General features: G+C 42.1%; 1 long non-coding RNA gene across 1 annotated transcript; it reads left to right on the top strand.

Annotated features, from left to right (window-relative positions):
* The first annotated feature begins 915 nt into the window (after window positions 1–915).
* LOC120439777 lies at window positions 916–26638 on the top strand. The gene is made up of 3 exons (XR_005612755.1): window positions 916–1543; window positions 24415–26000; window positions 26529–26638. It is a non-coding gene; the product is annotated as an uncharacterized LOC120439777 (long non-coding RNA).

The following is a 26638-nucleotide window of genomic DNA, read 5'->3' as shown; positions in this document are numbered from 1 at the left end:
ACAAAGAGCAGCCTGGCGTAACGGCCCTGCACGGCCCCCCAGAGATGGTGGTGTGGAGCGTTGTAGCAATGGCATCTTCAGTTGATCTGTTAGCTCTGTATGCGAACTGGAGTGGGTCGAGTGTGGGTGGCAGGCAGGACATGATGTGACGTCGGACCAGTTTCTCAAAGCACTTCATTATAACAGGTGTTAGAGCAACTGGTCGGTAGTCGTTGAGGCTGCTAATGTTAGTACGCTTTGGCAGTGGGACAATTGTGGCTGACTTTAGGCACGGTGGGATGCAGGACTGGGACAGTGAAGTGTTGAAGATCTTAGTGAAGACCCCAGCCAGCTGGTCTGCACACTCTTTTAGGACCTTTGCGGTTACCCCATCTGGTCCGGCGGCCTTCCTGGGGTTCACTGCCCTCAGTGTGCGCCTCACCTCATATTCCTGCACTATGAGGCTTGGGCTGCTGCTGCTGTCCGATGTTTTTGCTGCTGCTGCCTCTGGTCCCTTCACCTCAAAGCGTGCGAAAAGTGGTTCAGCTCCTCCATAGCTCCGCATTGCCCTCAGTCAACGTGGTATTGCAGGGTTTGTAGTTGGTTAAGTGCTGAACTCCTTGCCATACCTGTCGTGAGTTGTTGGTGCTGAAGTGGTCTTCGATCCTTCTCTTGTACACTGCCTTGGCTTCTCTGATGCCTCTTTTCAACTCAGATCTGGCTGCACTGTACTGCACACCATCACCGATCTAAAAGCAGCGTCCACGTTGCTTCAGCAGGACCTGGACCTCTTTAGTCATCCAGGGTTTCTGGTTGGAATACACCGGAGACGTTTGTCCACAGTGACACTGTTGACACAGAAGTTAATATATGAGAGCACTGATGTTGTGTGCTCTTCGAGGTCCGGATGTTCAAACACGCCCAGTCCGTGTTTTCAAAACAGTCCTGCAGCTGATGTGATGCACCTTCTGGCCAGGTTTTCACAGTTTTTGTGACTGGGGGGGCTCTTCTCCTAATGGGAGTGTATGCAGGGATCAGCAGCATGGACATGTGGTCTGACAAACCTAGATGTGGTAGAGGGGTTGCTCTGTAGCCTTTTTGGATGTTGCTGTATGCTTTATCCAATGTGTTTTTCCCCCTGGTTGCACATTTAATATGCTGTTCAAATCTGGGGAATACTGACCTTAAATCAGCATGGTTGAAGTCCCCAGCTATAATGTGCACTGCGTTTGGATGGGAGTTCTGCTGGTTGCTTATTGTCTTGTGCAGCTCCTCCATGGCCGAGTTAGCATTGGCATCGGGTGGTACATACACGGCCGTTACCATGACAACAGTAAACTCGCGAGGTATGTAGACGGGTCTGCACTTCACAGTCAAATATTCCAAATCCGGGGAACAATGGCTGTCTACAGTCTTTGTGTTTTTGCACCAGCTGTCATTGGTGTAGATGCATAAACCCCCTCCTTTGTTCTTACCGGAGTGGCCGTTCCTGTCGTGACGGTGGACCGTGCAGCCTGCTAGCTCAATAGCCGAGTCCGGAATTGATGGCTGCAGCCAAGTCTCTGTGAGTAATATTATGCTGCTGTCCCATACACACTTGTTGATTGCAATCTGTAATCTCAGTTCGTCGATTTTGTTGGTTATGGACCTGACGTTAGAGAGGAAAATACTCGGAAGCGGTGGCTTAAATGGCTGTTTCTTTAGCCGTGCTAGTGGGCCCGCCCTGCAGCCACGCTTTTGCCTCCTTTGTTTACGTTTCCTCTTTGTCTTGCCGCTGGGAAGAACCAACCACGGAGACCCTGGAGCTCTTATTATGTCCTCCGGAATGCCGTGAAAATGGTGGTAGTCCGATGTAATGCTCCTTGCACAGCGTAATCCCAAACTCAGAAGGTCCTGACGACTGTAAGTGGACTCTACTCGTTGTATAATAATAAAAAACACACATCCACACAGATACACGTAGAAAAAGTAAAAAAACAAAACACCGAACGTGAGGAGCAGTGAGCCGCTGCGTCTGTGCGCGCCGCCATCTCTAGTGATGGATTATTTAAAAAAAAAAAACAGAACTGAGTGACTGAAACAATCGTAGACTACTCGACTAATCAAAAATATTACTGTTATGAAGGGGGCATTTTCTATAGCGATCAGAACAGTTTCTGTATCAGGCTGTAATCAGGCAATGAAGTTGTGCATTCAAATACTGGAGTCAGGGAACTGACTCATGCCCCCAGTGGACATTAGAAGAATTACACATCTTTTTCCAAAAGTTGAATCTGTTCATCTGGACGTAGCGTTTTTCTCCCATCTGAACAGATTCAACTTTTGGAGATTTACTTTCCTGGATGATTGAGAATGCATCAAGACGTACACATTTTTTTTTTTTAAACACGGAATTTGTGGCGCTACAGTTATGACAGTGTTGGTATTTGCCAGTACAGAGGGGTTTGCTACCTATGCAAATGGGCTTGCGTTCAGTCATCCAAAAACCCAACAGCATGTAGCTCAACATGAGTGAGAGCTCGTTCCCATTCCCGACGCATAACATACTGACGATTTGTCGTGCCATGAGAACCATGAGGCGTGCCATGAGACCACGAAATGTAACCTTCCGCGTTCCCATGATACGCGCCAGATTCTGGATGAAAACCCATAGAATGATGGTCCCGGTGGTAACACACATTCCAGCCGTGTGTTCCAGCCCTAATCTTAACCTTAATGGTGCTAGACAGTGTTTTCCAAAGTGATTAAAATAAAATAAATGTAAATGTGCAGATTCAGTCCAAACGGTTCTCATGTTTCCTCCTGTTTCCCAAAGCGTAACATAGAAATGTGTTGGGTGGCTGAAAGCGTAACATCCTGACGATTTGTGACATAGCATAATATGTTACGCTTTGGGAGTGAGAATGTGTTGTGAATGATGCCGTGTGTCCATCGAATGCTGATGGGGAACATTTTTGGCTAGAATATAGAACTTAAGCTTAGCTCTTTGCATTATAACATCATTCTTCGCGTGGCTGAAGGACCAACAACAACACAAGCGAGAGTCTAGATGATCGGGCATTTGTGACACTGTCTCCTGGTGTTAATAAACAGTTACAACATGTAGACAATGACCGCTGTCCATGGGCTCTGTGAAAGACCACCACAGAGCCACGTTTTCCTCCTTCCTCTGGGTTTGGTTCATTTTTCAGCCCTGGAGGTTGAGGGATTATTTGCACCTGGAATGTTTTTTCTGAAACTTTTAGCTTGTTCATGAGAAACACATGGATGTTGGTTTTCTTGTAATGTTTCCAGTTGTCTTTATGTAATGATGTGAATGAGAGAAGAGGGTGAGGAGGCAGACCCATGGGGATGCACTCTGCTTGATGCACTAGTTGTTCAGCCCTCTGATTGGTTCTTTTCCACCACAGTTCTGATTGGACAGCCAGTGTTGTAGGGGAGGGAACTAGCAGCAGGCTTTAAAACAGAGGTGAAATGGAATTGTAACCACTCAGAATAAGTCATGGACTCTCTTGAGCTAGCACGGTGTTGCAGGGTACCTGTTCCCAGTGAAGATCCAGATAAGATGGGTGAGTGTATCTGTCATGCACTGGTAGTCATGGTGTTGTTTAGTTTAATATTTGGGACAGAAATTACAGTAAAGACAGAAGTCAGTAGCAGCTCCTTCTTTGTGCTTTACTTTGAAGTTATTTTGTTAGAAATTCATTTTCAGCCTCGTTCTGAAATTTAGTTTTTGAGTCCAGAGATGTCAGATTGTTCCTTTATGTTAAGTTTAGAGTCTGATTATCACCAACCTGCATTTAGAGAACTTTTCAGTGGAACTGAGTGCAGTGAGTGTGAGCTGCTGACCAGTTCAATATGAAGGATTTCTACTTAGTTAATCAACTAATAAAACTATTAACATTGATATTTTACAGATGTCCTAAGGACAGTACATTTTTTCTTCAACAACGACCTTCTATATATTATATTATATTAAATTGAAACCTTTATATAGAATACACATGAATGTGGAGCATAGTTATTTAAGTCTTTCAGAGAAGGTCAAACATCTGATCCTTTCAACTGAAGAAGTTGAACTAAAATAAAGTTTTTTAATTACTTTCTTAAGTTATAAGGAAAAAATTTATCTGCTTTATGGTTTGATTTTCTTTGTTTTAGGAAACTGCAGTTTGATTTATTGACATTTTACAGATAAAACAAAATGATCCTCAGATCAGTTGATGATAAAAATGAGTTAGCTCTCCTCTGGTGATTTTTACACAAACTCTCAGAAAAAGGAAACAATCCCAAGCTCTTTTAAATATTTTGACTTCATTCAGTAGGTTTCATAACGAGTCCTGATGTTGTGATTGGTTTTGTTTCTTTTATGATGTTTCTCGTGCTTTGGACGTGTCCATTTTAATCTGGGAGAATAATCTGTCTGCACACGTGACCGCATTTTGCCGCCATTTCACTTACAATTCTTTAAATGTCTTTAACCTCTGTGGTTAAATCTTTAAACGTGACGCTGAATTTTGATTCGTTACTCGAGTAAAGCTCGTCTTAAAACTGAAAATTAGGACTCTGCAAACATTTCTAGGTAAGTAAACATAATAAATACTTTTTTTTCTACAATTTATACAGTTAAATGAATGAAAGTGTCAGCTAGCAGTTAACCAGCTTTGTTGTGGTAGATTAATATCAGTAGGATTAGCTTTTTGTGTAGATAATGAAGCAGCTAATAAATGTGGAGATTATATTTCTGTAAATCTGTAAATCTTAACTGTTTGTTGGAACTTTCCATGCAGTAATCTCTGTGAAATTAATCTTTCTGTCTGAATGAAATTAGGGCTGGGTATCGTCACTGATTTCTAGAATCGATTCAATCCACGATTTAATTCAATTCGATTCGAATTGGGGAAATTTTGCCTCAGACAGTCAGAAATGTTATAATTCAGATCATGCATCAGTACATTTCCATATTTTTATATCTATAAAAAGAAAACTGACACTTGCGAAACTTTATCAAAGGTGTAAGCATCACAGCAGATGCCTTTGTGTCAGAGTAACTGAGGATAAAACACAGAAAAACATGTAGGTGGTTTTCCTGGCCTGGGATTTATAAAAATATTCTGCAGTAGGTCAAAAATGAAAGAAGACCATTAATCAACATCTGAACATTACCTGATGCTGCTGAAGTGAAGCAGAGCAAAGTTACAAAGGTTTGATTACAGACACAGCGTCTTGCAATTTTGCATAACTTTAAAAAGTTTAAATTTGTTCAGTAGCCTATTGAACAGCAGAAATGAGGTTTTCTTTTCGGAAGTATGTAAAAGGAAAAACACAGCGGCCGACAGCGCCAGTTGCGTGTCCAGCGGGGTGGCCTGGGGGGGGCACAGGCCACCCCCCCAACCAGACTGGCCACCCCAGGTGCCACCCCGAAGCTAAAACAATCAAATTCAATCAAATATCAAATGTACAATTATGTTTTCACAGTGAAGCTCATATATCCGAGTGTAAGTGAATGCAACATCGGCTTCTGCAACATGAGAATCACGTTAGCGAAGGTAGGAGAGCCAAGCATGAAAGAGGCACCACAGAAAACTGAAACTTGAATTTTTCGGCGAAAGAAAATGAGGAGAGATTAAATGTCCCGGTAAGTAATATCAAGTTTGTTGAGTTTAGTAAACTTCGGTGAAATTAGAATACCAAGGAAAAAATAACACTTATAGAATTATTGCAACCGTAGAATATTTCAGACAGTAGGCTACTGGGGGGAGCTAGCATAAGAGTTATGAGTTATAAGATATAATCCGAGTCGTAACATAGCTGTATGGAGCTGCAGATTTGGTTGCAGGTTAACATAGCTGGACTGGCCATCGGGCATACCGGGCATTTGCCCGGTGGGCTGATGACTTATTATTATTATTATTATTATTATTGTAACGGCATGAACAATGAGAGGTGGTGGATTGTCCAGATGCTGGTCGATGTGTAAAAATAACTCAGTTGTTTGGTGGTTGCTGTGGCGGAGCTTCCACAGAGGCAGCAGGTGGATGAGGGAAAGGGGAGGCAGGAGGAGGAGAGACCCGAGGCAGCCGCCAGTCCGAGTGTCAGGTGAACTGAACTTCAGGTAAGAAGTTATGACCTGCAGTCTATCTGGGTCAGATATAAACCAAGTTTAGTTTATTTTCGTTGTGCTGACTTTTACAGTCAGTTACAATAACTCGTACTGCGTACTAGCTAGCATGACGGAGTTTCTACACAGCTGGGTGGGCGCTATGATGTTACTGATAGTGAACTTTATTTTATTCATAAGGTTAGTTAATAGAGTTGCCAACTGCTCCTTAAAAATGGAATCGTCCCTCATTCAGAGAAAATATTACGCGTTTCGTATTGAGCTGAGAAGAGACACAGTTTGTCCCGGACTTTAGCTACAATGAAAAAGACACAAAGCTGGATTTATTCTGCATCTTTACGCTGCACAGCTGCCTCTTCTTTTCTGATTCTCTCCCCTCCCTCTCCTGTTCTTACTTCAATCATGAAACTGATCAATGATCAGCTGATCGGCTTTTCTCTCTTGTTTGTTTATCGCCCACTTTGCACCAGAAAGAGGAAACCAGCGGATGTCGCGCTAAACTACAGCAGCACGTTTAAACTTGATCAGCTGTTGTTAGAATTGATTTAATATTAATTTCTAGTATCAGCTGATGTTTGCTGGAGCCACAGCTGTAAAAGCTGCTGGTCATGATGTCGGTTTGGATATGTGGTGAGAGGGAAACATGAAGATGAAACCAGGAGATGTCCTGACTGAATCATCAGAGCTGAACAGGTGATGGAGAAACAGGTTTACCTTTTAGGTGACATGAATGAGTTGAAGGGAAGTTATGAACTGTTTCTGAGAGACAAATAACACCAGGATCCTTTTCTATGTAGCTGACAGCTGGTAACTGTGCAGGGGCGGGTCTAGCAAAGTTTTGCCAGGGGGCCAGGTAGGGCATTAACAGGGAAAGGGGGGCACAAAGAAATACTTTCTTATTCTCATTTAAAATATCTCGCTTTTATTAAATAATTATCTGAATCTTGCGAACAAAGTTTTTATGTTACGTAAAATGTATAGAAATCATACATATACCAACAAGACTGTGCATCACTGTCACAACAGCGTTTGTTTTCATTCAAAGGCTTCATGGCTTTAATACCTGGTGGGCTGGTCTCTGGTCAAAATTTGGCCCAGTCCAGCCCTGCAGGTTAATACTGGCAGTGTCACCATGCCAGCTGACTGTATTTCATCATCAGCCAGTGTTGTTCTTTATACATCAATATTACCAAAGTTTATCATAAGGCAGCATAGAAAGTATTTACTTGCTTTCAGGTTTCATTCAAATGTTAGTCTTTTCAGTTGTTTCCCCACTTTTTCCTGTTTCAAAATCAAACACTAGTTTGTGAGAAAGATTATCTTCTTTTTTAATAGGCAGATAAAGTTTTGCATTGGCTAATTTGCCAATTGTATGTTAAAAATGTTTGTATTTTAATATTCAAAAATGTTTTTGCCCAAAACATATGTGCCCTATATGTCAGTAATAATACTATGCAAATATTGCTGTCCTTGAATGCTGACTAAACACTGACAAAGCACTGATTGTATCTCTTGTACTTTATCAACGCAGTATCTAAAAACTTTGCACTGTAGTGGTTAAAATCTCATTCTAATAACAGTTAAAAGTGCATTTGGTTATTAGGTTTATAGGGTTATTGAATTATGGTTAACGGTTGGTAGAATTTTTTTTAAACATTATCTGCCACCCTTCTCCAAATCTGTGCCCCTACCTGGCCCCCCCAACAAAAATTTTCTAGACACGCCACTGGACAGCGCTGTAAACAACGGTAGACTTGTGCGTAACAAGCAAGCGAATAACGCAGAAAACAGATTTTTAGACGGGAAACTGTTCTTGAAGTACAGAGAGAGAGAGAGCTGTGCATGAAGTGTGATTTCATCATGGTGGAAGCAAAACAGCAAAAAGAGGGAATTCATGACGATGTTTATGTGAAGCGTAGTTTGGATCTTCTTTTCCTGCTGGTTCACTCAATATTGTTTGGAGAGAGATAAAACCTGCAGCTTCAGAATCTAACGCAAAAAGGACGTAAACACAAAGCGCGGACCCGCTGAAACATCAGAATCAGCGAGCTGCCGCGACATCTCACTGATTCTGATCCGTCGGCGGCTCCGCGCTTTGTGTTCACGTCTTTGTTCAGAATCCGTGTTCCTGCTCTCATTTACTGTTTTAGCTGTTTGGTGGTTGTTGAAAAGTTGTGAGGTTTAACCTGAGATTCTGGCGTTTCGAGGAAAATAAATTTATATTAAAAAATCGATTCAGGATTTTAATGAATCGATATCACGTTATCCAAGCAAGAATCGATTTTAATCGATAATCAAAACCCACCCCTAAATGAAATAGTTGGTGATCTAATCGGCATTTCCAGAGCTTTGAACAAATTAAACATCAATGTGCTGTCCTCACCACACGTGACAGCCAGCGAACAAAATAGACGAGATCTCCACACAAGGCTTGCTTTTCTTGATTTTAATGAAGATCCTCTCTCAAGGCTTCTCCTTGCTGTTTCTTTTTTGTAACTGAAATATACAGAAAATGAAAATAAATTGCTAGCTAATACACATCTTAATGACAAACTTAATGATTAGCCTAGCTTAACATGTGCATTACATTAGCATCACAGTTCACTCCATGTAAACACATATAAAAGTTGTTTCTGAACACATTAATACTCACAAAGACGAACGTTTTCCAAGGTACAAGTGTGTAGGGCACTTTTAGTGTGTACATGCGCTTATTCACTGTTTTACTACTGCTGAAGCACTTTTCACAGCGTTAACGGAGAAAATACATCATAGATAGGTTAATGAACAGAGCGCTCCCTCGCTCCCATTCCCGCACATACAATACAAAGATCGCTTGCGATAAAGATGTCTCACTCTGAGCAAATTTCAAACCCACACATTTTAACTGTTTTTAGCATGAATTACTTATAATGTTTCTTAACTTTGAACTTATTTATCACCTTGCTAACGTAACTTAATCAGATTATGCACCAACTACTGACTTTTGACCAAAAGGCATAACACTCCCCACTTGACACATTATATCACCATAAACATCAACACAACATATTCAAACATTATTTAGCATCGAAGAATATTCATTCAGTCTCTGAATGAAAACTGGTCTGAGAAACATTTTAACAGTCCCATCTTTTAAAGTCCGCACTTCCACTTTTCGGACCTTCTTGTCACTGCTGGGGAATGTTTTTACTACTACTCCCATAGGCCATTCATTCCTGCTGGCTTGGGAGTCCTTTAGCAGGACCACATCTCCTTCTTTGACATTAGGTCTAGTCGCAGTCCATTCCACCTTACAACTGTAAGGTGGACAAATATTCTCCTTTCCACCTTTTCCAAAAGGTATCAGCAAGGTGTTGAACATGTTTCCACTGTTTCCCAAACAACTGCCCTGATGAAAAGTTCCCAAGTGGAGCAGACACAGCACTCATCTTCTGCGTTAGTAGCATTGCTGGAGTGAGTACTGCAGGACTGTCAGGGTCAGTGGATATGGGGACAAGAAGCCTTGCATTAATAATTGCCATCACCTCGGCCATGAAGGTGCACAACACTTCATGAATAAGACGTGTTTGTTCAGTCTTACTGGCGACCCCTATAAGGGGCTCCCATGAGCCTCCCATGTGATACGCATGAGGGGGGTTGAATGTCCAAACACACCCTATCTCTTGCAGGTACTTTCCTACTGCTCTGTTTCCTGAGTCTAGGCCTAATTCCTTACAAGCGCCCACAAAATCAGTGCCTCTGTCTGAGCGCAGAAACTTGGCTGGGCCCCGAATAGAGAAGAGCCTTCTTAATGCATTGATAAAACTGTCAGCAGACATAGTCTCTATCAGTTCGATATGCACAGCTCTAGTTGACATGCATGTGAATAACACAGCCCAACGTTTGTTCTGGGAACAACCACCTCTTGTACGACGCGTCACAATTGTCCATGGCCCAAACACATCTAGGCCTACAGTGGTAAAGGGTGGTTCAGGGGTGACTCGGTCTGCGGCCAAGTCTGCCATTTTCTGGATCTGCATTTTCCCTCGCAACTTGCGACATGTGACACACTTATGAATGACAGATGACACAAGCCGCTTCCCTCCAATTATCCAGTACCCAGCACGACGGATAGCTCCTTCAGTTATGTGTCTTCCTTGATGAGCTACTTGTTCATGATAGTGAGTTACAATTAGCATGGCGATGTGGCTGGTAGATGGGATAATCAGAGGGTGCTTTTCATGTTCTGTGAGATCGGCAGCAGAAAGACGCCCACCGACTCGTAAGAGACTGTCTTTGTCCACTTTGGCTCGGGTGAGTTCTTGGACATTTGGTGTCTCACTGAAACTTTTCCATACCCTTTGTCCACTTGTCTTTTGTGCAAAGGATGCAACTACATGAATGAGTCTGGCTATGACTCTGCAAAGTGTGGTCCAGTTTGAGTACTTTTTGAAATGCTCAGAACCTAACTGTGGCTCTGCTACAGTAGTTTTCATTACTTATATTTCTGGATGTATCTCTTTGTCTTTTTCAAGTTCGATGAGCGTGAAAGGAACAGTGTGTGGTTCTGTGTGTGTTTCAGAGTACAGAAAGGTTGGACCTGACAACTGGGTACTGTTCTGCAGGTCTGCTGCTGGAATGAACCGAGTGGCTTGGTCAGCTGGATTTAACTCAGTTGGTACATTATGCCATTGACTCGGATGGGTGGATGCTCTAATGCGCGTAACCCTGTTGGCAACATACATGTAGAATCGTCTGGAGGTATTGTGTATGTACCCCAACACAATCCTACTGTCTGTGTAAAATGTCACAATGTCTACTTTAATGTCTAACTCGTCTCTGATGAGCTCAAACATTTCCACCGCGAGCACAGCAGCACAAAGTTCCAGGCGTGGTACTGTATGTGCGGGGCGGGGTGCGAGTTTAGACTTCCCCATTACAAAGCCAGTATGACACTGTCCTTTACTGTCAACTGTACGCAGATAGACTACTGCACCTATAGCTACAGTGGAGGCATCACAGAAAATGCATAGTTCTTTCGCTTTTGTTGTGCTTAACGTACCTGGGCTGTAGCACCTCGGTATTTGGAGGTTTTCAAGGGCTTGCAAAGAGTGTTTCCATGAGTCCCACCTCTCCTGCTTCTCAGGGGGTAAGAGTGTGTCCCAGTCTTTCCCATCAGATGACAGTTCTCTGAGTAATGCTTTGCCCTGCATTATTATGGGAGCAGCAAATCCCAAAGGGTCATAGAGGCTATTAACTGTCTACAATACTCCCCTCCGTGTGAATGGTTTGCTCTCGTTTGATACCTGGTAAGTGAAGCTGTCAGATTGTAGGTTCCAACAGAGTCCCAAGTGTCCATTATTGTCAGGAATGCTTTGTCGTCGAAAGACATGGCTTGTTTGTTATCACCCTCAGATCTAACAAACACAGAGTGTCCCAAATCGTCTGTGACGCAGGTAGCATTCATAGTGACCCCATAATTCTCTTTAACGTGAATTGTGTTTGGGCAAGGCTCAAAATAGGATGCACGTCCATTATCTAAGGTGTGTGTTTTGTAGACATTGACCTCTGACTGACTGTGCGCTTTTCCTAGACACACCTCCCCCACAGTAACCCAACCCAGGTCTAGCCTTTGGGCGTATGGTGCATCATTGGGTCCGTTGATTTGCTCACGTACCTTATGGACCCTGAGGACGTCCCTTCCTAGGAGCAAAAGGATTGGGGCGTGGTGGTCGACAGGTGGGATGTTATCTGCAACTGGAAGAAGATGTGGGTGATGCTGGGCAATCTCTGTAGAGGGTATTTCAGATCTATTATCAGGAACAGATTCACATTCAATTAAAGGGGGTAGTTGGATATTGACTTCTCCATCCAAGGACTCGAGGAAGAAGTTTACAGCTCTCCTACCTGAGGTTTGTTCTCTGCCAGAGCAAGTCTTTAAGGTGTATGGAGTGGGTCTGGCATTGATTTTGAAAAGGCTGACAAACTCTGACTTGTTGGACTGTTCATCTATTACTGCATACAATTTTATAGCTCTCTCTTTTTGGCCTGTGGGATACACTTTGACTAAACTGATCTTAGAACATGAAGGTGGGCTATCACTTTGGCCACATACCTCTGTGCACTTCGACTCAACTGAAGGTGAGCTCTCAGTTTGCTCTTTATTGTCGCTGTTTCCTGGTGTAGTACTCTTAGGGGCAGGAGTAGGACCAGGATGCATTGCAGATAAGTGTTTAAGGCTGTCACACTCGATACACTTAACCACTGCTTTACAGTTTTTTGCAATGTGTTGGACAGACCCACAGCATATGTAGCAGATGTGATGCTCTTTGAGATAGGCTTGTCTTTCTTCAATTGGTTTGTCCCTAAAAAGCTTACACTTTTTGAGTGGATGTGGTTATTTGTGGATTGGGCACTGGCGATCCGGTTCCTCCATTTTCTTTGGACTGAGACTATTCTGGTCGGGCTCTGCTGTAATGTCCATTTTGTGTGCTGACACTGTAGGTTTGCGACTATATGACCTCAGTTTTTCTGTGGAAGTTTATCCACTATTTGCCTGACTCCTCTAGCTGTGTCCAGGTAAGAAAGTCCTGGTAGTGCGCCATCTTGTTTAGCACACTGTAGCTCCGATAAGATGTCACTAAGTTCTTGCAGCTTAACATTGTCTTTATTTGTGAGTTTGGGAAAGTCCTCTATCTTTTTTAAGAGTGCGTCTTCAATAGCCTCAGGTGAGCCATAGTACTCTTCAAGGCGTTGCCAGACCATCTTGGCACCTGCGGCAGGATTGAGGGTGTGTACAGCACGAATGCGCTTAGCCTGTTCGGATGATGTTGGACCCAACCATTTTGTTAGCAAGTCTAATTCCTCTCTTGGAGACAAATTTAGATCTTTGGTTGTGCTGATGAATGAAGTTTTCCATGCCCAATAGTTTTCAGGTTTGTCATCAAATTGCAAAAGACCTGTGCTGACTAGTTTTTTGCAAATTAGGTATTTTGCAAACTGTTGCGTTTCACTTGATTCAGGTATGCAGTTGTTAAGGTTGGGGGAATGCTTTGGGGAGTTGGACCAGTACGTGTCCACTACACATGTGTTCACTGTTTGCTCCTGTTTCCTTTCTCTGTTTGCAGGTGGTGGTTTCGTTTGAGTGTTGGTTATAAAAGGATTAGTTATTTGTGTACTGTCTTGTACATCTACTTCATTGTCATTCCCTTTAGGAAGCTGTGCTGGGTCGTGCTGAGTGTCTGGGAAGAGTAACTCACATTGTTGTTGAACATATTCGTTAGTGCGGTGCACTGTACTGATGGGCTCAGCTTCCTCACAAAGTTCTCCATAGAGCTCCCCGCTCTGAATCTCTACTTTTTCATAGGCTGAGGCCTCTGCTTCAGCTGCAGCTATTGCTTTTTGGCACTGGAGGACATGTAGATAAGCATCCAGTTCAGCTCTCTGTTTCATTGCATTGGCTTCCTTTTCAGCGAAGGCCAGTTGAGCTCGTGCTGCTTGAGATTTGGCGTAGGCCCTTGGAGCTGCAGAAGCTGTTGATGAGGATGTCCGTTGAGACCGCCTTGTCGATGTTCTGGATTGCTGCGACTTGGTGTTGAATGGCTGAGACCAAAACCCTCTGCTGTCTGATCATTTCCTGATAACATTTACATTTACAATAATTGATTACACAGCAGTAGAGAGTAGACTTTATCACAGTAGATGTCTTTCTGAAAGTGCTGTAACTAAGTTTAAGAATATAATCCACCCACTGTTATCATCTTCAATGCCCTGTACCAACATAGAGCAGAGCAGCTATCTGAACGCTACTCCAACAGAGGTCGATTATCTTGTTAATAATTTTACCTCCTCACTACATACGACTCTGGATACTGTAGCTCCAGTGAAAACTAAGGACTCAAATCAGAAGTACCTGACTCTGTGGTATAATTCTCAAACACGTAGCCTAAAGCAGATAACTCGTAAGCTGGAGACGAAATTGCGTGTCACAAATTTAGAGGATCATCATTTAGCCTGGAGAAATAGTTTGCTGCTTTATAAGAAAGCCCTCCACAAAGCCAGAACATCTTACTATTCGTCACTGATTGAAGAAAATAAGAACAACCCCAGGTTTCTCTTCAGCACTGTAGCCAGGCTGACAAACAGTCAGAGCTCTGTTGAGCCAACAATCCCTTTAACGTTAACTAGTAATGACTTCATGAACTTCTTCACAAATAAAATTTTCATCATTAGAGAAAAAATTACCAATAATCATCCCACAGATGTAATATTATCTACAGCTACTTTTAGTACCATTGATATTCATTTAGACTCTTTTTCTCCAATTGATCTTTCTGAGTTAACTTCAATAATTAATTCCTCCAAACCATCAACGTGTCTTTTAGACCCCATTCCTACAAAACTGCTCAAAGAAGTCCTGCCATTAATTAATGCTTCAATCTTAAATATGATCAACCTATCTCTAACAATCGGCTATGTACCACAGGCCTTCAAGCTGGCTGCAGTTAAACCTTTACTTAAAAAGCATCTCTAGACCCAGCTGTCTTAGCTAATTATAGGCCAATCTCCAACCTTCCTTTCATATCAAACATCCTTGAAAGAGTAGTTGTCAAACAGCTAACAGATCATCTGCAGAGGAATGGCTTATTTGAAGAGTTTCAGTCAGGTTTCAGAGCTCATCACAGCACAGAAACAGCTTTAGTGAAGGTTACAAATGATCTTCTTATGGCCTCTGACAGTGGACTCATCTCTGTGCTTGTCCTGCTAGACCTCAGTGCAGCGTTCGATACTGTCGACCATAATATCCTATTAGAGCGATTAGAACATGCTGTAGGCATTACAGGTACTGCACTGCAGTGGTTTGTATCATATCTACCTAATAGACTCCAATTTGTACATGTAAATGGAGAGTCCTCTTCACCCACTAAGGTCAATTATGGAGTTCCACAGGGTTCAGTGCTAGGACCAATTCTGTTTACATTATACATGCTTCCCCTAGGCAGCATCATTAGAAGACATAGCATAAATTTTCACTGCTATGGAGATGATACGCAGCTCTATCTATCCATGAAGCCAGGTAACACACACCAATGAGTTAAACTGCAGGAATGTCTTAAAGACATAAAGACCTGGATGGCCGCTAACTTTCTGCTTCTTAATTCAGATCAAACTGAGGTTATTGTACTCGGCCCTGAAAATCTTAGAAATATGGTATCTAACCAGATTCTTACTCTGGATGGCATTACCTTGGCCTCCAGTAATGCTGTGAGGAACCTTGGAGTCATTTTTGACCAGGACATGTCCTTCAACGCACATATTAAACAAATATGTAAGACTGCTTTCTTCCATTTGTGCAACATCTCTAAAATTAGAAATATCCTGTCTCAGAGTGATGCTGAAAAACTAGTTCATGCATTTATTACTTCCAGGCTGGACTACTGTAATTCACTATTATCAGGATGTCCTAAAAACTCGCTGAAAAGCCTTCAGCTGATCCAAAATGCTGCAGCAAGAGTCCTGACAGGGACTAGAAAGAGAGAGCAGATTTCTCCTGTATTGGCTTCCCTTCATTGGCTTCCAATTCAAAATCCTGCTCCTCACATACAAGGTCTTAAATAATCAGGCCCCATCTTATCTTAATGACCTTGTAGTACAATATCACCCTATTAGAGCACTTCGCTCTCACACTGCAGGCCTACTTGTTGTTCCTAGAGTATTTAAAAGTAGAATGGGAGGCAGAGCCTTCAGTTTTCAGGCCCCTCTTCTGTGGAACCAGCTTCCAGTTTGGATTCGGGAGACAGACACTATCTCTACTTTCAAGATTAGGCTTAAAACTTTCCTTTTTGCTAAAGCATATAGTTAGGGCTGGACCAGGTGACCCTGAATCCTCCCTTAGTTATGCTGCAATAGATGTAGGCTGCTGGGGATTCCCATGATGCACTGGGTGTTTCTTCTTCAACACTATGTGTTAATAGACCTCTCTGCACTGAATCATCCTTGTTATTAATCTCTGTCTCTCTTCCACAGCATGTCCTGATCCTGTCTTCCTTCTCTCTCCCCAACCGGTTGCAGCAGATGGCCCCGCCCCTCCCTGAGCCTGGTTCTGCTGGAGGTTTCTTCCTTCCCACTGTCGCAAAAGGGATTGGTCCAAAGGGTTCAAATGATTGTTGGGGTTTTCTCTCTTTTCTTTGTATTATTGTAGGGTCTACCTTACAATATAAAGTGCCTTTAGGAAACTGTTGTTGTTATTTGGTGCTATCTAAATTATAAAAGTTGTAACACATATTATATAATAATACAAAGTTTATGATAAAAAATTACATTTTATTGTTGAAATGAATGTTTATCACGTGCGTTGTTAAAAATTGTGCAGAAAAGATGAAAAGTTCATTGTGATTATAATCCATCACGAATTGCCACCTTACCATAGTGGAAGGCTCTTTGTGTCCCAGTAGCTATGGGGCTATGTTGTTGGGGGTCTTTTGCCCCGTGGTTTGTCTTCCTGGTCTCTCAAGGCAAATTGGTCTTAGGTGAGGGGTTAGATGAAAAGAGATTCAGTCAACCACTATGAGTTAAAAGAATTCCAGGGATCAGTTTGCCTGGGAAAGGTTTACCTGGGCCCCAGGGTCTGGCCCAGGTAAACCCAAATTTTGGGATTTTTAACGAAGAATGACAGGGTTGCTTTCTTGCACTTTTGGGCTTATGGTCCAGTCAACGCTGTATCCAGCCTTCTTCAGAATCAGAATAAGAATAGTATAATTAATCCCTAAGGAAATTATGTGGTTAAAGTTGCTCCAAGACAATAAAAACGGTAACAGACTGGCCTAATATAAATAATATAAATTAAATAATACAATATATTACAAAGTTACAAAATTTAAGAAATAGCTCTGATACATACAAATAGTTGTATGTATGTCCAGAATATTATAGAGATTAAGAAATTATTGCCTGTGTCATTCAGTGGTGCATTTTGGGTAATCTCAGTTTCTCACTAAGCATGCTCCTATAACAGGGCAGCACGTCATGGGGAGGGAGGTATTGTCCAGCACTGTCCTTATCTTGGACAACATCCATTTTTCCAAAACCACCTTAAAAGAGTCCCACTCCATCCCCTCAACATTACTGGTGTTGTGGATCATGTCATATCCACATCAACCCTCTGGATTGAAACAGGGGTCACAGGTTTCCTGGCCCCTTTAAAGTCCACTATCACATCTTGATGCATGCATCCTTAGCATACAGTAGGTCTAAAATTCAGACCACATACTGTGTGAAAGTTGGTAGTTTAGTGTCCATCTATTCCGCCATGCCTAAAGTCGGCCACAATTGTCCCACTTCCTAAGAACACTAACATACTACCAACCAGCTGCTCTAACACCTGTTATAATGAAGTGTTTCGAGAAACTGGTCCGACGTCACATCATGTCCTGCCTGCCACCCACACTCGACCTGCTTCAGTTCACATCGGGCTCTCCCAAGCCCAGCTGGGTGTCATTTCCGTTGCGGGACCAGTTGATCAAATCCATAATTCTTTAGGTTTTAGAGAACAAGACTGAGAAACTCTTTGAGGGTTAGAGTTAGACGAGACTAGACAAACACATAGAAGCAGCAGCAGGGAACATAAGGGAGGGAGGAAGAAAGATGCTTCCGCCTCCTCTGAGAGCAAAAGAAGTCTCTGGATCAGAGACTTCTTGTCAGATCGTGTACAGAGACTTCATCTTTCCTCAGCCTTAACACCGGCTCTCCACAAGGCTGTGTACTGAGTCCCCTACTGTACACTCTGTACACACATGACTGTGTGTGTACAGAGTCAGACAGACTGTGTGTAGTCAGTGCCCAGGGAACATGGGTATATTCCCTTGGCAAATAATATGGCCTGAGTCCAACAGCACACAGTCCAATGTCCCTGGGTCGCTGGATGGGTTGCTTAGGTGTGGGTGATTTGGTGATTTAGTCATCCTACTGGGAGACTTTATTACTCATGTAGGCAACAACAATTGGAGGAGTATGGAGGGGCAGGACTGGAAGGAACAGCAGGCACCAGGACACCCTAGGCCACAGGTCAATGATCAATTTTATAAGCATATCATTTAATCTGCATCTGTATGTTTTGGACACTTGGGTGAAGAGTTGAGTGAAACCGTCAACTGATCAGCACCTGGTGGGGACTTGGATTAGGTGCTACAGGAGAATGGCAGAGTGGGCTGGTGCACGTAACCATAGAATAAGGGTGTGCCTAACCCTTTAAGACCTACTAAAGAGCCAAGTCCGCCAGAGCTTATCTTTATATTTTTACATGCTGCAGTGCTCTACATTAATACAAACATTATATCCCAAATTTTAATAATATGTATGTATTAAGTCCATAGTAACTACATAAATTACAAAAAAGTGCATAAACTACAAAAAATGAAAATCATTTTTGTTTTTTTACAGTTGTTTTATCTAGCTAGCAAACCTGTAAATGCAAAAAAGTTGCACAAAATATTGCACAATCACAGGAAATTTATTTTGAGTCTTCACAGTTTTGAAATAAATATTATAATGCAAAATTGCAAAAAAAAAAAAAAAACAGCATGTGCATCAAAATAAACTATTTCCAGCAGTGCAATTTGAGTTCTAAGCATCCCAGAAACTATTCAGAAAAGCATAAAGTCAAACATTAATTTTAAAAACACCAGCATATCTCTGTAAATGCCCTATAGGAAAAAACTACATTTTTCGTGAAAATGACATCACTTCCGGTTTCGGCCAGGTAATGGCGGACATGTGATAGTTCGTGCTGACGTCTATTCCAATGTAGGAAGTAGTGTGTGTCGTAGTAGTAGTGTCTCTCCCCGGCCATGTCCTCCAGCTTGTCCAGCTGAGAGATAGAATCTCTCCAGCATGTCCTGGGTCTGTTCTGGGGCCTCCTGCCGATGGAGATGCCCCAGTTACCTGCCTTCCAACATGCCTGCCCCGGTGCTCGTGCTGCTCCTGGCGAGTGAGGCGCAGTATGTGTACTCACTGGGACCTGTGCAGAGAGTGCAGAGGGGAGGGAATTAGCTGACCCTCCTAGAAACGCTGGCGATAGTCCTCAGGCATGAGGCAAAAGCAGTCCACTACCGACTGCATTTGCAGTCGGGCAGGCTGAGAGCTGCCTGTAGCAAGCTGCCTGGGCTTCACCGGATAGCGTGGGAAGCAGCCTCAGCGCCCACTCCTCCTCCGGCCAACAGCACGCCACCGCTGTGGCCCGAAATACCTCCCGGAAGGCATGAGGGTCATCTCCCTCCCCCACAATAGTGGGGCACCACTATTGCTCAGTAACATTGTCAATGTTATTTATGCATATGTTGGTTGTTGCTGTGGTTTCTCTGCTGTTTTTTTTCCTCTGTGCAGGTGTTGAATCAGACTCTCAAAGTTTTTTCTCTCTCTGTCCCTTTCTCCTTCTCTCTTTCCCTCTTCTTGTCCTCTGTTTTTCTCTCCCTCTCCTTCTGTTAACTTTCTCCCCAACTTCACGTTCTTTCTTCTTTTTTTTCTTTTCTTTTCCATCCCACGGTCTTGTCTGTTATGGTTGTAATAATCCAAAATAAAAAAATCCTAATAAAGCTCTAATAAAATATGACTATCAAGTAGACTTGTAGTCAAGACCGCCTAATCCGAGACCAAGACAAGACCAAGACAATAGGGTATCGAGACCAAGACCAAGACCGAGACCGAGTCGAGACGAGACCAAGACCAAGACCGAGACAAAAAAAGTCTTTAAACTGCAGCCAGATGCTGCTTCGTTTACAGGTGTCAGGCATATTTATGTGTTTTTGCTTTCGCACAGCCCTCACACCGCTGTCTACTGTCTCACTCACTTACTGAGAGGACAGACGCACGCTCCACTTGACTGTCGCGTCTCTCACCCTCTCTGTTTTTCACATAATGATATTATCCCTCCATATTGTGATTGGCCACAATATGGAGGAATTGGAGCATAGCTGAGCCACTGTGTGAGAGCTGAGCAGCGAAAGGAAATTAAGTGAGGGTAGAAATAACTGAAAGATTATTAGGCTCCGTTTTGAGTTTTGTTAAAAAAAGAATGACTTCATATAGGAAAAAAAATAAATATCACATATGCAGGACACCTTAAACTAGTTTTTTAATTAAGCAGCAAGGCAGAACAAAGTCGGGGCTGTATCAAAACACAGGGACTAAACCCCAATTCAACCAGACCCAGAACTGATCCGGAATTAAAACAGGACTACAACAGTTCAAAATCAGGACTACTTAGGACTTAACCAAGACAGAACCAGAATCAGAACTAGATGATAGTAGCACTGAAAATCATCATAGACCTGCACTACACTTATTTTTTAATTCTACCAAAGTACACTATTTAGATTGAGAAAGTTTATATAATTATTTAGCCTTGTTGTGCAAACAAGCCTGCATAACTTACTAATATAGAATTTGAAAAGTAACAAATGGTATCTAAAAAGAAACAGGTACTAGATACATGTTCTGATGAGTTTTGGCAAACAACCATTTCACTAACATGTGTGTCTCACCTGCTCTTGTTCCATCTCTGGTCTGTCCTCATTCTCCATCTCCCTCTCTGTTCCTCTCTCCCTCTCTGCTCCTCTCTCTCCCTCTCTGTTCCTCTCTCTCCCTCTTTGTGCTGACAATCAAGCCAAACACCAACATCATCAAATATACAGTTGAAACCAGATATTTACATACTCTTCAGATAAAAACACAAACACTTTTTAATTGTAACATCAAATCAGACTAAATGTTTATTTTTTAGATTGATAAATATAAAAACATATTTGTTAACTTTAAGAGTAAAGAGAAAACTATATATGTATTTCTTAATTGCAAATGGCACCAAATTGTATTCAAAATTGAGCCACACTTATGGAGCTCCACAGTTCTTTTCCTGGTGTTTTGGTTGACATCTCTTGATTTTCACATGTCACAGAAACAGGCTCTGTGTTTTGCCTTATATGCATCCACAGGTGTGCCACCAATTTACTCACATGGACTCTACTAACCTATCAGAAGCTTCTTCAGCTCAGAATGGAATCGTCTGGAGTTTTTCTTATTAATTAACAATAAACTTAGTGTATATGTTCTCCTAAATTTGATGAAAGGGATAAAAATAGACAGCTCTGTCTCTCTTTATTCTGTCATTAAACTAATTCAAAGATATTTCAACATTTATTTATCTAAAACAAAAGTTTACTCTAAATTAATGTTTAACAGTAAAAATAGTTTTATGTTTTCTACCTAAAGTGTATGTAAATATCTGGTTTCATCTGTGAATATACTGCTGTGTATTGAAATTTCTCTTGTTTTGCATAGATATACTGAACAACATACAAAGCATAATATATAAAATAACATCTACCTGAGTTTTTCTTTGAAAGAAGCTCCTTATGTCCATTGTTGTGTTCATCAGTACACAATTGAAACCGATTTAGAGAGTTTGTTTAGCCGTGGAGGGTAACAACTGAAAATATGAAATGTAAGCTAAGGCTCTCTAAAAATCAGCATTGTTGTTCGGCTTTTTATTTATCCATTTGTTGATTCACTCAAGAGCAAGTAACGCAACCAACTGATCAGTTTGATATCAATCTTTTGTGATACACCGTCATATTTACAGTATTAGTTCAGTACGAATGATTTGCTTTGGTACCTGGTCAAACTTAAGCTCTCCTCTGTCTGCAGCAAACTCGCAGGCAGCAGCTTCTCCCTCACTCACATGCGTGCTGTGCTCAGTCGCCTACTGCCTGAGCTCGGATCATACCAAAATTAGGGGATTTACGACGGTGCCCCATGCTTTCTGAAAAAATGACCCGGCTTAAGCCCAGTAAGCCACCCCGCTCCGCTAATGGTTGACTCCAAATCTCCCGAACACTATGTCGATTTGAGAACGGAAGACTGAAACAGCGAGACCAAGACCGAGACAAGACAAAAGTCCGTCGAGACCAAGACAAGACCAAGACAAAAGTCCATCGAGACCAAGACGAGACCAAGACCACGTAAAAGTGGTCTCGAGACCGGTCTCGAGACCAAGACCGGTCTCGAGACCAAGACCGGTCTCGAGACATCCAACTCTACTATCAAGTGAACCATCATATTCAATGCCATAATGCTCCACTTGTGAAAGTTAATCTGTTCGGTATTTTTTGGTTTTCAGACAACAATTCTGATTGCTACACTGCTGGACGGGAAAAAAAATGTTGCATGCCAGTGTAGACTGTTTTTTTTGTTGTTGTTGTAAAAGTGATACAATGATGCATACAACAGTAACAATAAACTTAATATTAAAAGAAAATCTTGTGTCAATAAATGAACATTTTTCTCATGAACTTTCTGAAAATTCAAGACAATGGCTAATTTTAGGAAAGTCACCAACTTTACATACATCTATTTGTATAAAATTTGTCCCTCGTCTTGTGGGATTCTGTGGGCCTCTGTCAAAGGCCTGGGAGCTTCAGGGTCCTGTGCAGTATCTTTGATATTCCTACGACTGTGCTCTTATGGACAGAGATCTTGGACGTTGTTTGTTGGGTCTGTTGGAGCCACTTGCCCAGATTGGGGGGCATTGCCCCAAGTGCTTTGATTGCCACTGTGACCACTGTTGCCTTCATCCTCAACATCTTCTCAGGCTCCTTACTGAGCCCTTGGTACTTCTCAGGCTTCTCGTGTTCCTTCTTTCTGATGTTGCTGTTACTCAGTATCGCTACATTTATCACTACGGCCGTCTTTCTCTACCTGTCCACCGCCACTATGTCCGGCTGGTTAGCCATCACCAGTTTGTATCTCTGTATTTAGAAGTCCCAAAAGACCTTAGCTCGGTCATTCTCAACACCCTAGGCAGTGGGAAACCCTTGGCTCACGGGTCTCTGGGCCCAGAGCTCTGGCATAGCTGGCTGCCAGTGGAGCAATCGTTGATTGCCCAGATCATGTTCGTCCCATTCACTTGTCTCCTCAGGACGTGTGACGCTTTGTAGGTATTCCTTGTGGCATCTTTATGCTACCCATTTGCCTGTGGGATTCCCAGGTACTTCTAGTTGTCCTCGATGTCTGCAATGTTGCCTTCTGGTAGTACAGTTCCCTGAGACCTTACTACCTTCCCTCTCTTTGTTATTGTCCAACTACGCTTGGTGGTGTGCATTCCATAGTTGGTATCTGTAGCCAGTCTCGTCAATGATCTCACCGAGGGGTCCAGATTGAAATTGAGCTGCCATCCAATTTCATCCCATAGTACAAAAATAGCTGAAAATCTTTTGCTTGCGGCTGATTCTGGACTCATCACCATCATTTACATTCTCTATGACCTCACTACAGCTTTCAATACACTTTCCCAACACGCCTTTTTTATAATTTATCTCCTACGTCTTTGCAATATTTTCGGAAAATACAACATTCAACTCCACTGTTACCCAGATGACACCCAGCTCTACTTGTCTTCTAAAACCACCACTATCCTCCCACCCTCATGCGTTTCTGTTTAAATGAAATTAAACTTTGGTTTACATACAATCTTAAACTTAATGGCAATACAAGTGATTTTTTTTCCTTTTGGCACCAAATTTATACCATCTAAATATAACATGATCTTTTAATAACTCAGTTGTCATATCTTCCCTTTAGGTTAAGAGTCTGAGTGTCATCCTCAAAGTATTTACCTTCACAGCGAACATAAACAATATCACCCAGCCTGCCTATCTTCATCTCTGCAATATTAATGCCCTTCATTCCTCACTCACTGAGCATGGTCCCAGCATGTGCCGCTAATCAGGTGCCTAATTGTTATCACCTGGGGTACCAGATGCTCAAAACAAGAGTTAATAGCTAAAAAAACAAAAAACAAAAAAAACCAACCCACAAATGTGGCACCATTTAAGGGTAAAAAACAGGCTTTCCCAGAACCCCTATTTCTTGTCCAGAAGCATTGTTACAACAAAGAAATAATCAAATCACAGTTTATTTCAGAATGTTTTTAAAATCTGTGGTACTGTTATATTTCTGTGTTTGCTGTATGTGCACGTATTTATTATCAGAATGATCTTCAATAACCTACAATGCATCTTTAAAACATGTTAAGCCAATCAGGTCGGATGGAATTCAGTGGGAGTTTAATTTTAAGATTTTAAGATTTTAGGATTTTTACATCAAAGCAAATTCTTGAAGTTACAAAAAATATCTGTAACCTAGTGCAGTATGTGCACTTTAACGTCTGATTAATGATTTCTGGATGAAACATTTGGATGCATGTTGTGCCTAAGTGTTAAAAATGTATTTTGTCAGGTTTGAGTAAGACTGGCTAATTCTCACTGACATTCTTCCAACAGGTGAGCTGAGGATCGTCCTGTATGGACAGAGTGGACAGGGTAAAAGTACTCTAGGAGGCATCATCCTGGGCAACAGAGAAATATTCACTTCTAATAAGGACTCAAAGAAGTGCCATAAGGAAAGAAAGACCATCACGGGTCGAGAAGTGGTTGTTGTCGACACTCCAGGTCTGTTTAAAGTAGGTGATGATCGAGAGGAAGTGGTGGAAGAGATCAAGCGGTCCATCAAACATGCTGAACCTGGTCCTCATGTCTTCCTGTATGTGGAGAGGTTTAAAGAGATCTCACAAGAGAAATTAGACGCACTGAAGGTTTTTCAGGACACGTTTGGTAAACAGGCAATGGACTACACTATAGTGGTGTTCACCACTACAATGAAGAAAATCGACGACACTATCATGAAGGAAACACTGAAATCCCTCACAAGATTAACCGATCAGTTCCAGCAAGGTAATTGTGTTTTTAACATTGAAGACATCGAACAACAAGAGTCTCAACTCGACAAGCTGCTGGAGATGATAAAAAAGATGACGGGAGAAAAACGTCAACCTTTCTACACGTCTAAGATGCTCCAGGAGTCTGAAGAAGCTCTGAAAATACGAAAGGAAACAAAACCAAAACCAGAAGAAGAGTGGCGCTCTTTTTATGACCGGTGTGGTTTGATTGGAATGGCTGTCGGCTGTGCAGTAGGGTATTTTATTTGTGGTGGTGAGCTGACGCCTACAACAGGAGCTGGGGTTGGCGCTGTAGTTGGTATGATGCTGTTCGTGGGAATAGCGTTTTTAGGCGTACTTGCTAAAATTAAAATTCAGGCATGATGCAGATAGATTTCAAACAGCGTCTTTGATTTGTTGCTTACGCTGATCAGACCAAATCTAGTGTAGAAAACCATAAAGGGGAAATCATGGTGGATGTATGTTTAGCTATTTTAGTTAATGTTGACATGATTTTACCTAAATTTTTATGCTGCAATAGATGTGGGCTGCTGCGTGCTTCCCATCACGCACTGTTTCTTCTTAATTCACCATGTGTTTATACACCTCTCTGCATTTAGTTATTGGTTCTTATTAATCTTCATCCTGTCTTCCTCCCCTCTTCCCCAACCAGTCACAGCAGAAGGCCGCCCCTCCCTGAGTCTGGTTCTGCTGCAGAATTCTTCCTGTTAAAAGGGAGTTTTTCCTTCCTACTGTCTCATAGAGGGTCATATGATTGTTGGGGTTTTCTCTGTATAATGTGAGGGTCTTTTCTGTACAGCTTAAAGCACCTTGAGACAACTGTTTTTGTCATTTGGTGTTAAACTAATAAAATTGAATTGAAATGACCTGAACTGAAAATCACAACAACAGTTGCCTCAAGGTGCTGGTGTTATTAAAAGTGATTTGTCACATACCAAGTGGACCAATACCCAACAAGACCAGCAAGTTACTGTATCTACAAATTCAGTAAAGAACTGTAATAGTGACCAACTGCAAATGGAGAGCTATGTCCACAGAATGATCACAGTGGGTGTGGTTCAGCACCATCACGGCCAGCATCACTCACAAGCGAACCATGAGAAGTGGGCCAGTTTTTCCACAACACTACAGGTCAGAGCACACAGCACCCCACCAGATGGAAACTTTTGGTACATGAATACATCAGCTTTGTCCAATATCATTTAAAACTGAGCACCCACCAGGTCACCAGATGTAACTCTGTCTGTGAAGCTGGATTTAAGAAATAAATACTTAAAATTAGAGTTTTAAAAACATATTCTTGTTGTAACAAGAAATCAGTTTCTGTTGGTCTGGTAAACCACCTGTCATCTGTCTCAAACTATCTCTACTCCACACAGTCCTCATTTTCTAAAGTGCTTTAGAAACACAAACGTTACGGCTAACAGCTCCATTTTCCAATTTGAGTGCAGCTAGCCAAACAGCAAACAGCCACTTACAGAGTGAAAGTGGAGAGCATATCCTTGATTTCTTAACATAAACTCATTGTTGCAGCACTAAAGTGATCCCATTAAACTCATGTTTAGTTTTAATGTCCTCATTTTCCTCTGAGTTATCGATTCTGTCACTAGTTAGCTAACATAAACTATCCATCCATCCATCTTCTTCCGCTTTATCCAGGGCCAGTTTGTGGGGGCACCAAGGTGTTCCCAGGCCAGCCGAGAGATATAATCTCTCCAGCGCGTCCTGGGTCTGCCCCGGGGCCTCCTGCCGTTGGAACATGCCCGGAA

Source organism: Oreochromis aureus, linkage group 4 (genome assembly GCF_013358895.1).
Source record: "Oreochromis aureus strain Israel breed Guangdong linkage group 4, ZZ_aureus, whole genome shotgun sequence".
Classification (NCBI taxonomy): Eukaryota; Metazoa; Chordata; class Actinopteri; order Cichliformes; family Cichlidae; genus Oreochromis; species Oreochromis aureus.
Note: the sequence above shows the minus strand (reverse complement) of the source record. Positions and strands in the feature narration are given on the sequence as shown.